The 13012-nt window shown below is 44.3% G+C and overlaps 1 long non-coding RNA gene across 2 annotated transcripts; it reads right to left on the reverse strand.

The window, feature by feature from the left end:
* Window positions 1–3065: 3065 nt before the first annotated feature.
* Window positions 3066–12737, reverse strand: LOC112587918. Of its 2 annotated transcripts, none has more exons than XR_006542997.1 (4): window positions 12163–12737; window positions 11434–11526; window positions 4454–4575; window positions 3066–3388 (listed from the first exon to the last, which is right to left on the reverse strand). It is a non-coding gene; the product is annotated as an uncharacterized LOC112587918 (long non-coding RNA). The 2 variants fall into 2 exon arrangements; XR_006542996.1 differs by having other exon boundaries at window positions 3066–3274; window positions 12163–12731.
* Between the last annotated feature and the right edge of the window lie 275 nt (window positions 12738–13012).

Genomic DNA, 13012 nt, shown 5'->3' on the forward strand with positions numbered 1-13012 from the left:
ATCATTATGTTTCTTTTTGCCTTAGTTGCCTGGAAGGGCAAGGCAAAATGTAATGTTTAGCTATAGTATCTTTCATTTATCTAGATTTCTACTATAACACCTCCCCCACAGTCCTACCTTTTACCTGGTTTTTGTTAATTTATCTTTCTTACTGACTTTCCCAGTCAGTAAGAAAAAAAAAAAAAAATTTTTATGTACAAAGAACCTGAATTGTTTATTCACTGGGTAAGCCTCTTTAATGAGGCAAAATAGTAAAAAAAAAAAAAAAAAAAAGAAGAAGAAGAAGAAATAGAAAATACCTGATTAAGAAGATAAGAAAGGCACATTTTTGATAGAAGTTTAAAATGATACCATCTTTTAAGAGTATAATTTAGAAATGTCTATTAATTTCCTAAATATACATGGATTTTGATTCAACAGTCCTAGGAATTTGTCTTATGAAAATACTTGTAGAAATGTGTAAGATATAAGTACAAAGGACAATCAAATCCCTTATGATTATACAGTGGAACTGAGAAATAGATTAAAGGGATTAGATCTGATAGACAGAGTGCCTGATGAACTATGGACAAAGGTTCATGACACTGTACAGGAGACAGGGATCAAGACCATCCCCAAGAAAAAGAAATGCAAAACAGCAAAATGGCTGTCTGAGGAGGCCTTGCAAATAGCTGTGGAAAGAAGAGAAGCCAAAAGCAAAGGAGAAAAGGAAAGATATAAGCATCTGAATGCAGAGTTCCAAAGAATAGCAAGAAGAGATAAGAAAGCCTTCTTCAGCGATCAATGCAAAGAAATAGAGGAAAACAACAGAATGGGAAAGACTAGAGATCTCTTCAAGAAAATTAGAGATACCAAGGGAACATTTCATGCAAAGATGGGATCATTAAAGGACAGAAATGGTATGGACCTAACAGAAGCAGAAGATATTAAGAAGAGGTGGCAAGAATACACAGAAGAACTGTACAAAAAAGATCTTCACAACCCAGATAATCATGATGATGTGATCACTCACCTAGATCCAGACATCCTGGAATGTGAAGTCAAGTGGGCCTTAGAAAGCATCACTACGAACAAAGCTAGTGGAGGTGATGGAATCCCAGTTAAGCTATTTCAAATCCTAAAAGACAATGCTGTGAAAGTGCTGCACTCAATATGCCAGCAAATTTGGAAAACTCAGCAGTGGCCACAGGACTGGAAAAGGTCACTTTTCATTCCAGTCCCAAAGAAAGGCAATGCCAAAGAATGCTCAAACTACTGCACAATTGCACTCATCTCACATGCTAGTAAAGTAATGCTCAAAATTCTCCAAGCCAGGCTTCAGCAATATGTGAACCATGAACTTCCAGATGGTCAAGCTGGTTTTAGAAAAGGCAGAGGAACCAGACATCAAATTGCCAACATCTGCTGGCTCATCAAAAAAGCAAGAAAGTTCCAGAAAAACATCTATTTCTGCTTTATTGACTATGCCAAAGCCTTTGACTGTGTGGATCACAATAAACTGTGGAAAATTCTCAAAGAGAAGAGAATATCAGACCTCCTGACCTGCCTCTTGAGAAACCTATATGCAGGTCGGGAAGCAACAGTTAGAACTGGACATGGAACAACAGACTGGTTCCAAATAGGAAAAGGAGTACGTCAAGGCTGTATATTGTCACCCTGCTTATTTAACTTATATGCAGAGTACGTCATGAGAAATGCTGGGCTGGCTGGAATCAAGATTGCCAGGAGAAATATCAATTACCTCAGATATGCAGATGACACCACTCTTATGGCAGAAAGTGAAGAGGAGCTAAAGAGCCTCTTGATGAAAGTCAAAGAGGAGAGTGAGAAAGTTGGCTTAAAGCTCAACATTCAGAAAACTAAGATCATGGCATCCGGTCCCATCACTTTATGGGAAATAGATGGGGAAACAATGGAAACAGTGTCAGACTTTATTTTTTGGGCTCCAAAATCACTGCAGATGGTAACTGCAGCCATGAAATTAAAAGACGCTTACTCATTGGAAGAAAAGTTATGACCAACCTAGATAGCATATTAAAAAGCAGAGACATTACTTTGCCAACAAAGGTCTGTCTAGTCAAGGCTATGGTTTTTCCAGTGGTCATGTATGGATGTGAGAGTTGGACTGTGAAGAAAGCTGAGCACCAAAGAATTTATGCTTTTAAACTGTGGTGTTGGAGAAAACTCTTGAGAGTCCCTTGGACTGCAAGGAGATCCAACCAGTCCATTCTAAAGGAGATCAGTCTTGGGTGTTCATTGGAAGGATTGATGCTAAAGCTGAAACTCCAATACTTTGGCCACCTCATGCGATGAGTTGACTCATTGGAAAAGACCCTGATGCTGGGAGGGATTGGGTGCAGGAGGAGAAGGGGACGCCAGAGGATGAGATGGCTGGATGGCATCACTGACTCGACGGACGTGAGTTTGAGTAAACTCCGAGAGTTGGTGATAGACAGGGAGGCCTGGCATGCTGCAATTCATGGGGTCACAAACAGTCGGACACGACTGAGCAACTGAACTGAACTGTGCATCAATAGGGAGTGGTGAAGTAAGTTATGAAAAAACATGTGATAGTGAAAAAGAGTGCGATAGACCTGTTTACTGACACTTGATGATGATCAAGTATTAAACAATACATAGAACAGCAGTTCTCAGACTTTTTGGTCTTAGGACTCCATTTTACTCTTACCAATTAATTGGGATTCCAAAGAGCTTTTGTTATGTAGGTTATATCTACTGGTATTTACCACATTAGAAATTTAAACTACGACATTTAAATATACACTTCTTAATTTATTTAAGGTGTTGGCTAACCTTCCCAGGTGGCGCTAGTAGTAAAGAACCTGCCTGCGAAGGCAGGAGACTTAAGGTTTGATTCCTGGGTTGGGATGATCCGCTGGAGGAGGGCAGGGCGACCCACTCCAGTATACTTGCCTGAAGAATCGCATGGGCAGAGGAGCCTGGTGGGTTATGGTCCACAGGGTCGCAAAGTGTCGGACACAACTGAAGTGACTTAGCACATAGCACGCTGGCCAACCCAATAACAATAACAAACAGATTACATGTTTATGTAAGTCACATCCTTTTTATCAGAATGAACTATGGCAAGACGTAATTTAGTAAGAAGGCTGGCAATGTCTCACATTTCTGCAAATGTATTTAATATCTGGCTTAATAGAAGACAGCTGGATTCTCACGGCTACTTCTGCAATCAATCTGTTGTGGTAGGTGTTTTGGTTGAAGTACAGGAAGCAAAATCCAACCTCATGCTCAGCTGTAGTTGGAAAAGGGAGAGTAATTTTCATAGATCATTTTGGATATTCTTCTTGGCGAGTTCACCAAATTTCCACAAGTGGTGGTTTCTCAAGGATTAGTTGCAATGTGGATTCTGAAACCATATTGATGAACTTTTCTTACTGTTACTTTAAAATCCATCAGTCTATCTTCCACTTCCAATGATTCTTTTACCCATGTATGACTTTGTAACATCATAACTGGTCATTTAAAAAACACCGGTTCACTGAGTTATATAGATGTTTTGTATATTGACACATATTATTAACAATGTCAAAAATCACATTTGTTAATATCACCACCAATCTCATCATTACAGTCTTTAAGTGTTGGCAAGCTGTCAGCTCATAATGACAAATATAAGTTAAACAGCATGCTTTGGGAGTTGTTGTGTAGCTTATAATCCCTTTTTTGTTAAAAAAAAAAATCCTAATTTTTGCTTAAAAGTTTGAATTTCATCATTAGTACTACACACTTGTCAGTCTTCTTTGAAGTAACAGGCTCATTAATTGTTGAGAAAATGTCTGAAAAAATGCCCAAATCTGACCCAATATAGTTTGCCTGTTAGTCATTGTTTCAAGTAAAAATATTTCTCCATTAAAACACACACACACAATTGAATTCAGTTTGCAAGTCAAACAATTGCACAAGTACTGCTCCTGCAGACCATTATTGTAACTTGGAATGCAGCTGAAGTGTTTGATGTGTACTCCTCATCTCATACAGACTCTTAAAAATAAAGGGACTCCAGGGTTGAAATTTAATAAACTTAGTCATCTTCACTGTTCTATCAAGGGCGTTCTTAAGGAAAATAGAGTTTCTGTTATTCTGAGAGTGTGCTGGTGAAGGATACAATGACTCCTCACCGCCACCCCAGGACAGTCTGGTGCCACCACCCTGATCTAGGACACCAGCAGCAGTTTTACCCACCTTCGTATTTTGTAACATCAGTGCAAATATCAACACTGTGAAGAAAGCAAATAATGCTTTAGCGCAATTATAAAAACAGCTTTGGCCTTATGGACCCTCTGAAATGGTCTCAGGAATCTTCTGGAATTCATAAAACCACGCTTTGAGAACGGCTGATGTAGCCCATGATCCCTTTTTTGTTTAAAACAAAAAAAGGCAAAGACGGAAAGAAAGAAAGAAAGATACTCACCGAAGTACCAACGGTGACTCTAGCAGCAGAGAGTGATCAAGTGACATTTTCTTGGTGTCACATACTCTTCTCTTTTTTGAATCCTTTACAATGTGTATGTATTTCTTAAGTAATTAAAAACACTAAAGAAAGGAAAAGATTAAATAAATGATAAACACCAATTACAACACACTCAGAGAATGTAAAATGCTCCTTGGACCTGTTTTTATGTTGAAAATACGAAGAGATTAGATACATAAAGCAGGGAGCTTAAATTATTAAAAAACAAAACAAGACACAAGAGAAAGCTCACCCTGAGAAATACTTCATTTCCCACAGGGCTGGAGGAAGGAAGTGCCGCCCTGCCTGGGATGCTGAGGCATCCACCAGGTCCAGGTAGCTTAAATGAATGACCCTGCTGATACTTTTACACGCAGGCTGAAAATAAATCTAAAACGCATTCTCTGAAGAAGGCAACAGGATTAGACTCGAGGAGTGATTTGACACTTTAGAAAGCTCACAGCTTCCTTCCCAGAGGAAAGACAAAATCAGGCACAGGACCCAGGGCTTACAGAGCAGATACAAAGTTTCTCTTTGGTGCCTTAAGCCTCCAGCTCTGCACCTTCCTCCCTCTAGACTGAACCTGCCACCTCTTGCCTTTGCAGGGTCCAGTGCTCTTCTGGTCTCCTCTCCTTTGCCCCTACTATCTCAGCCTCTCCCATATCAGTCATCCACGCCTCTCCGTCATCTACACCCTAGCATAAATGAGTTTCCATAACGAGGCTCCCTCCCCTGCTGCATTTGCTTTTTAGACTGATCTCTGATGGTGGACTAAAAGGCTGGATGCTGAGAGAAGGCAGCTGAGGCATCAGCGGTAATTGCTGGGGAAGTCCCTGAAGCATAAGTCTCTTTCCCCGGCTTCTAAAATCATGCTCTATGGGTGGCTACCGTAAGCAGTTTCCTTCTGCTGTGTGCCATCAAAGATGTTACTGCTGCTTTCTGGGCTCTGTTAACCCAAGTGGGTTGGACTGGTGACCTCCTGGGTTTCTGTGACTGAGCTCCATTAATGTAAGGGAGTGCCGGCTCCGGAGGCCTGGGGAATGGCATCTTGTTTTCAGTTCCTGAATTCAAGGAGGATTCGGAGGAAACTGCCCTCAGCTCCCTGCAGTTTGCCCTCCTCCCCCCTTCTCTTCCTCATGACCTGCGTCTCCAGGGGGAGGATCAAACAAAGAGGTTGCAGAGGGTGGTGGAATGCTGTGTTTGGTTAAGTCCCAGGCTGGATGTGATTACAAAGCTCCTGTGACTGTGGAGACGCGGTGGGGAATGTGGTGGGAGGGATTCTGATGTCCAAGAATGTGTTCAGGCACAGCCCCCACCCCCTCCACACACATACACACACAACTCTTAATGCAATTGTGAGTTGCTCAACTTTCTGCTCAGACCCTCACCTCATATGTGCCCCCACCTCCTTAGAGATCTTCTTACAGGCACTTGTTTTTTCCATAAAGGCTTTCATTAGACCAAACAACTTTCACAAATTAAAGGAATAAATAAATGACTTTCTAGCATTTTTGCTTCTCAATATCTGTCATCCTACATGTGGTGAATTCTCAAGGACAAGAGTCACAGCTGACCCCTCTCTTTATCCCCTCCCACTCCTTTCATCATGCCCAGGACTTGATGCCTCCCTCAGTTTTGTTCCATGTACAGATATGAGAATGAATGAATGAATGGAGAAATGAATGTTTCCACTAAGGTTCAAAAAAGTGTTTTTAAAGGTAATGGGTTACTGGGACTTCCTGGTGGTCCAGTGGTAAAAGATCTGCCTTCCAATGCAGGGGATGCAGTTTCAGTCCTGTCAGGGAACTAGGATGTCACGTTCCCTGGGGCAACTAAGCCCGCATGCAGCAGCTACTGAGCCCATGTGCCACAAACTAGACAGTTCCACACCCCCCAGTGAAAGATCCCAAGTGCCACAACGAAGACTTAATGCAGCCAAATAAATAAAGTATTTAAAAATAAATAAATTAACCTCAGATATGCAGATAGCACCACTCTTACAGCAGAAAGCGAAAAAGAACTAAAGAGCCTCCTGATGAAAGTGAAAGAGAGTGAAAAAGCTGGCTTAAAACTCAACATTGCAAAAACTAAGATCATGGCATCCAGTCCCTTCACTTCATGGCAAATAGATGGGGAAACAATGGAAACAGTGAGAGATGTCATTTTCTTGGGCTCCAAAATCACTGCAGATGGTGACTGCAGCCATGAAATTAAAAGATGCTTGCTCCTTGGAAGAAAAGCTATGATAAACCTAGACAGCATATTAAAAAGCAAAGAGACATTACTTTTCTGACAAAGGTCCATATAGTCCAAGCTATGGTTTTTTCAGTTGTCATATATGGATGTGAGAGTTGGACCATAAAGAAAGCTGAGCACCAAAGAATTGATGCTTTTAAACTGTGGTGTTGGAAAAAACTCTTGAGAGTCCCTTGGACTGCAAGGAGATCCAACCAGTCAATCCTAAAGGAAATCAATCCTGAATATTCATTGAAAGGACTGATGCTGAAGCTGAAGCTCCAAAACTTTGGTCACCTGATGCAAAGAGCTGACTCATTGGAAAAGACCCTGATGCTGGGAAAGACTGAAGGCAAGAGGAGAAGGGGATGACAGAGGATGAGATGGTTGGATGGCATCACCAAGTCAATGGACATGAGTTTGCGCAAGCTCTGGGAGTTGGTGATGGACAGGGAAGCCTTGCATGCTGCAATCCATGGGGTTGCAAAGAATGGGACATGACTGAGCAACTGAACTGACTGAAATAAAGGTAATGGGTTATTCCCCATGGAGAATAGTCACCATGTCACTCAACTTGTCTTCTTGTCTCCATTTCCTTTACTGTAATTCACAAAAGAGTGGCCTGGGGGAGTGATCATGGTAGATAAGGAAGAGCAAGCCGAAAAGGACCCTGTGCTGGCACTTCCAGCTTTATGACCTTAAGAAAGTCACTCACCTTCTCTAGACCTCAGTTTCAACTCAAAGATAGGGTTGAAAATACCTGCCTCGAGCCCAGAGGACCCATAGGAGCCTATGTGAGACTTCAGTTGAGTGAGCAAGATTTATCAGGTCCACCCTGTGAGTTAGGGACAGGGAGACTCAGGCTAGCTGATTGAAGACCTCCAGAGCGTGCTCCCCACTTGGTGCCTGGCTTCCTCATCCCCTTGAAGACTCACAGCAACACAAGAAAAGGGAGTGCTTTATCTTCATCCCCCAGCATCCCTTCAGAGCCACTGGGACCATCAACTCAACAGGACATTCTGAAACTATTGGTGGGGAGATGGTTGTTTGGTTGGGAGGAGGTCAGGGTCATAAGCTTGGGCTGTGCCCATCAGACAGTTCTGCAGAGCATAACAGTGTTGCAGCACACAATGGAATCTCTTCCCTTAAAAGAAACACATAATGGAAACGAAGTTTAAAATTTTAACTTGACAATAAAGTAGCCGACTCTTGCTCTCCTGTGGAGAGGGTATCACGATCATGGATTCCCAGCTGCCAGAGTCCCATGCTCGGGTCAGAGTGTTCAAGGCCTGGCCACAAGGGACGGCTGCCCCAGGGGCCGTGTTATCAGCCCTTGCCGCACAGGATGTCCTGGGAAAGTTGGGGGCAGAAGACAACACTTCCACCCTCAAAGGGACCTCTGCAAGGAGGAGTCACCACCTTGGACTCCAGCCCAAGGGTCAAAGAAGGGTGTCCTGTGGTCCTTCCTGTGCTGGCCCTAGACCCCTGGGCAGCAGTGTCAGGGGACAGCAGGAGGACCTCCTCCTTCGGGTCAGGGTGAGGTTACAAGGGCATGTTTGGCCAAGGCCAGGCTGTTGGGCATAGGTATGGCCACTTTGCCATCAACTTCTCCAAAACTGGTTTAACATCCTGCAGGATACTCGATTAGATATGGTGGGAGGCGTAGCAGCTGCTGTTCCTCTTTGTAAAGACAGTAGGAACAGACTTGGTTTTGACCTAACTGTGGCATGTTGGTGATGGTGGGTTTCTCTGCCTCTCTAACCCCTGCCTTGCCCCTCTTATCTATGGTCAGCAGGAGAGTGGAGTCTCAGATCCAGCCCTGACTGTTCTCAAAGCCCACCATCTCCTTTATACAGCAGAGGTCCCTAAACTTCAGGATCTAATGCTGATGATCTGAGATGGAGCTGATATAATCATAACAGAAATAAAGTGCACAATACATGCAATATACTTTAGTCATCCTGAAAACTTCCCCTTCCCCCTTCCATGAAACTGGTCCCAGGTGCCAAAAAGATTGAGGGCCACTGCTCTACAGGACAGAGGCATCGGGGGGATGTTGTCTTCAGGCCCCCCTCCTCCTCTCTGGGCCTTTCTCCAGCCTCAGGTGGCCAGAGTCCCCTGGGTAAAGAGAACCCCTCTCCTTCTCCCCTAGTCCCTACCCCCGGTTAGAGAGAAAGTATCAGACAATAAACCCATTCAGGCTGAGGAGTTTTGTGGATTTAAAGAGGACAGTTTTAAAAGTGGGAGATGAACAAGAATGATATTTAAGAAAAAAATGGCCTAATTAGCTGTGTGGCTTTGGGCTTTTTACCCAACCTCACTGAACCCCAATATCTTCATCTATACTGTGGGGACTAACACTATTTTTGCCTTATGGATATAATGATTAAACGTGGGAAATGCCCAGAACATAATAGGAATCTATATATTTAGCATCTCTATCATAAGATCCACCACACTGATTTTAAGCTTTCTACATTTACCCATGGAAGAAAGGGCTGTCTCTCCTCTGAAGAGTTTTTTAACAAGTGTGCCCATTTTTAACAAGGTAGCAGTAATTAGGGTCTGGGAAAGACATCAGGGACAGCAAGACTCTGAGAGGCTCCCACTTCTAGCTTAACCCAAAAAGGAATCTGAGCGTAGACAGAGGAGGCAACCTGGATTAGAACAGCCTGTGTAGTTTAATCAAAGCTCCTAATACCAGTGTCTCTCTAAATTCCCAATGAACCATTTATAGCTGCAGAGAAGAATGCATACTGCCAAGATGTTTAGATATGCATATGGAATTGGCTCTCTGCCAGTAGGACATTTCTTAGAATACACTTGTGTTCACATAAAAATTGCTGCAGATTCTTCTATTCTATGTCCAAATATACACGTATTTAATTTAAAATTAAAAAAAAAAATGTGTGTTAAGTTGCTTCAGTCATGTCTGACTCTTAGCGATCCTATGTACCATTGCCCACCAGGCTCCTCAGTCCATGAGGATTCTCTAGGCAAGAATACTGGAGTGGGTTGCCATGCCCTTCTCCATGGGATCTTCCTGACCCAGGGATCAAACCAACGTCTCTTGCATTGCAGGCTGATTCTTTACCAACTGAGCCACCAGGGAGGCCCAAATATGTATGTATTTAATTTAAAATTGGAAAAAAAAAACAAACCCAAAACCACCCAAACCAAAAAACAACCACCATGTCTCCCTGCCCGCATACAATCTTCAAGCTGACACTTTGAGAAGACACAGTGTGTCCAGGCTACGGCTTTTTGCTCTGTCTGTATCTGCCACAGACCCCCTTCCATGCCTGTGCAATTCCAATCTGACAGCATGGTTCAGAACAAGGATATGAATCTAGGTGGCCCCACCATCTCCCTTAGTTCCTCATGCCTGACCTGGCCTGCTCAACCAGTGCCCACACTCCATCCACAGTATAAATAAGACTCAGCAGAACCACACACATGTGTGCAAACTGAGAAGCCTGGCCCACTGTCAGGGGAGGAAATGGGGCTTGAAAGACCTAGTAGGCATGGGTGCCGTATTAGCCTGGGGTCTTATGTGGTAAGCAGTAGAAACGGACTCTGGGTGACTTACCCAGAAAGTACTTTATTGGAAGATGAGAGGCAACAGAGAACTCAAAGGAAAACTGAAGCCAGAAGGACAGGTGGGACAGCAGTTTCAGGAATCCAGGAAGTAGACGCCAGGGTATAGTCACTGGAACTGAAATAAACAGACCCCAAATATTTTCTGTTTTGGTATCAACTGCTATCTCTCGCTAGGACAGAGTATTTAATCAGCCTAACTTGGGTGACACAGCTCATCCTCTGGCCAGAGATGATGGGGTCCCTTGATGGCCAATCCCATCAAAATGTATGAGATGAAAGACAGGTCAATCACTAAGGCAAAATTGTGGCCGTATTACCAGAAGAGTGGGCACTGAATGCAGTTCCCAGCTATCTGCAACAATGGACCCTAGAGAATATTGTGCTCAGCAAAGTCAGGCAGAGAAAGACAAATATACTCTCTGACATCACTCATATGTGGAATCTAATAAATAATACAAATGAATCTGTATTCAAAACAGACTCACAGACATGGGAAACAAACTTACGGTTACCATAGGGGAGAGGGGAGGGAGGGATCAATTTGGGGTATGGGATTTACAGAAATAAACTATATATGAAAGAGCTAAGCAACAAGGGTTATTGCATAGCACAGGGAATTATACCCATTCTCTTGTAATAACCTATCAATATAAGGGAATATAACCTGCAAAAATACTGAATCACTATGCTGTACACCTGAAACTCACATGATACTGTAAACCGACTACACTTCAGACAAACAAAATTATCCATGATGGATCCTACAACTTGTCTCCAAAGCCAGCCTGGTTGTTCCCAAGGGACTCACAGGTCCTCTCTAAAGAGAGTCGGCTGTCACCAGATCACCAGCATCAGCAGCTACCGCTGAGTGTTCCCTTCTCAAGACACAGAGCCTTTCACCCCAAGCAAGAAGGCCCAGGATGAAGTACCTGGGCAAAAAGGCTCCAGGGAAGAGGAAGCCCATCTGGAGAGAACTTAGTCCTCACCAAGATGAAATACAACCACAATCATTCAAGGGAAGGGGCTACAGGGAGACAGGGTAGGGGATGTGCCCACAAAGGGAGACCCAGACAGAGAGGCTGGGCTCCGATATGCAGCCCGACTACCTTCATAATTTGGCCAAAGGTGGGTGCCAGCCAAGAGGTCCTCACCCCGAGGAGTCTGGAGACAGGCCTGGTTTATCAGCCAGAGTCTTCTTCCTACAATGCCCAAAAAAGAGGTATAAGCTGGTGGCCCAGTGGCTAAGACTCCATGCTCCCAATGCAGGAGGACCAGGTTCCATCCCTGGTCAGGGAACTAGATCCCACATGCTGCAACTGAGACCCGGTGCAGCCAAATAAATTAAAAATAAAAGAAAGAAAGAGATAAGTAAACAAAGAAACTCACAACAACTCTAGACATGCAATACACACAGCATGCTTACAAAACTTTCAAGTAGCACAGAACTATACAGAGTACAAAATTAAAGTCTGTAGAATGACTCTTTCTCCCAAACATGGGCCCCATTTTATGGAATATCCAAGTCCTTGCTTCCCCCTCCTCAGTGGACACCAAGAGGAGTCCCCAGGGTGAAGGAACAGAGGGGACTAGGCAGGGAAACTCCAAGTGCCCTTCCAGCTCAGAGCTGAGGGGAAACCAGGGCAACCCCCCACCACACACTCAACCCCCTGCAGTGGCTGTACCCTGGGTACCCGGGCAATAAGGAGGTGGCGAAGGAAAGGGGAGGCAGGGAGAGAGGCTGGGAGAGAGTGAGAGGATTAAAGTCCCCTTTACTCCCCCATTCCACCCATTCTACTCCCTCCCAAACGTAGCAACTGTTCCCCACATTTCCTTACTCGCTTATATATGGGAGATAATCACATGAGAAACTGACTGGGCGTCATTTTCCTGCAGACATCTTATGAAAAGACGAGACCTGTTTCACTCCTCGTCTTCGCAAGTAAGCAAGTCCACCTGGAGCCCTGGAGGACCAGGGCTCACTTCCCCGTTGTCCTCCTCCATAGAAAGGAAGTTCTAAAGGGAAGGAGATCTGTTTACTTTCTTCAACTTCTCCCACACTTAGAGCAGGGCTTGGAATATAGTAAGCACTCGATTTTTTTGAGTAAATGAAATTTCTTCTCTCTTCTCGGATGAAGGTAGCATTCCCTCATAACCACACCTCCTCCTTGTCCTGACTGATCAAGTTTGACTGAGTTATTGGTCCTGGTCTTGCCACTCAATGACCTCCAGTTGGAGCCCGTGTTCTTGCTCGTGTACCCTGAGATAGGGGAGTACATAATGGAGCTGGAAAAACGAGGCTAGGCTCATTAGGTTTAGAGACAGAGGACCTCCGTGTGTGTTCCTGCTCCTTAGCCACCAGCTCACTAGCTGTGGGCTGGAGAGAAGTGGTGGATAGCGTGGGGAATCACCCAGAGCCCTCTCCAGGGCTGAAGCCCACCTTCCCTAGCAGCTGGAAGTGCTGAAGGCTGATGGCTCTCAGCTGAGTCACCTCAAGGACTTGCCTTGGCTGAGAAGGCCCACCTTTCTCAAGCCCAAGGACCGCCTCCATGAAGGAGTACAAAGGCTCAGCCCCTACTTGCCAGGAGGGACAACCCTACAGAGCCAGCTGAGCTCCAGAACAGCCTTCATCATGCCCTCAACCTCTGTGCCCAGTCCTGCCTTCTTCATTCCCTGCGGGTGCCAGTC

Source organism: Bubalus bubalis, chromosome 11 (assembly GCF_019923935.1).
Source record: "Bubalus bubalis isolate 160015118507 breed Murrah chromosome 11, NDDB_SH_1, whole genome shotgun sequence".
In the NCBI taxonomy this organism is placed as follows: Eukaryota; Metazoa; Chordata; class Mammalia; order Artiodactyla; family Bovidae; genus Bubalus; species Bubalus bubalis.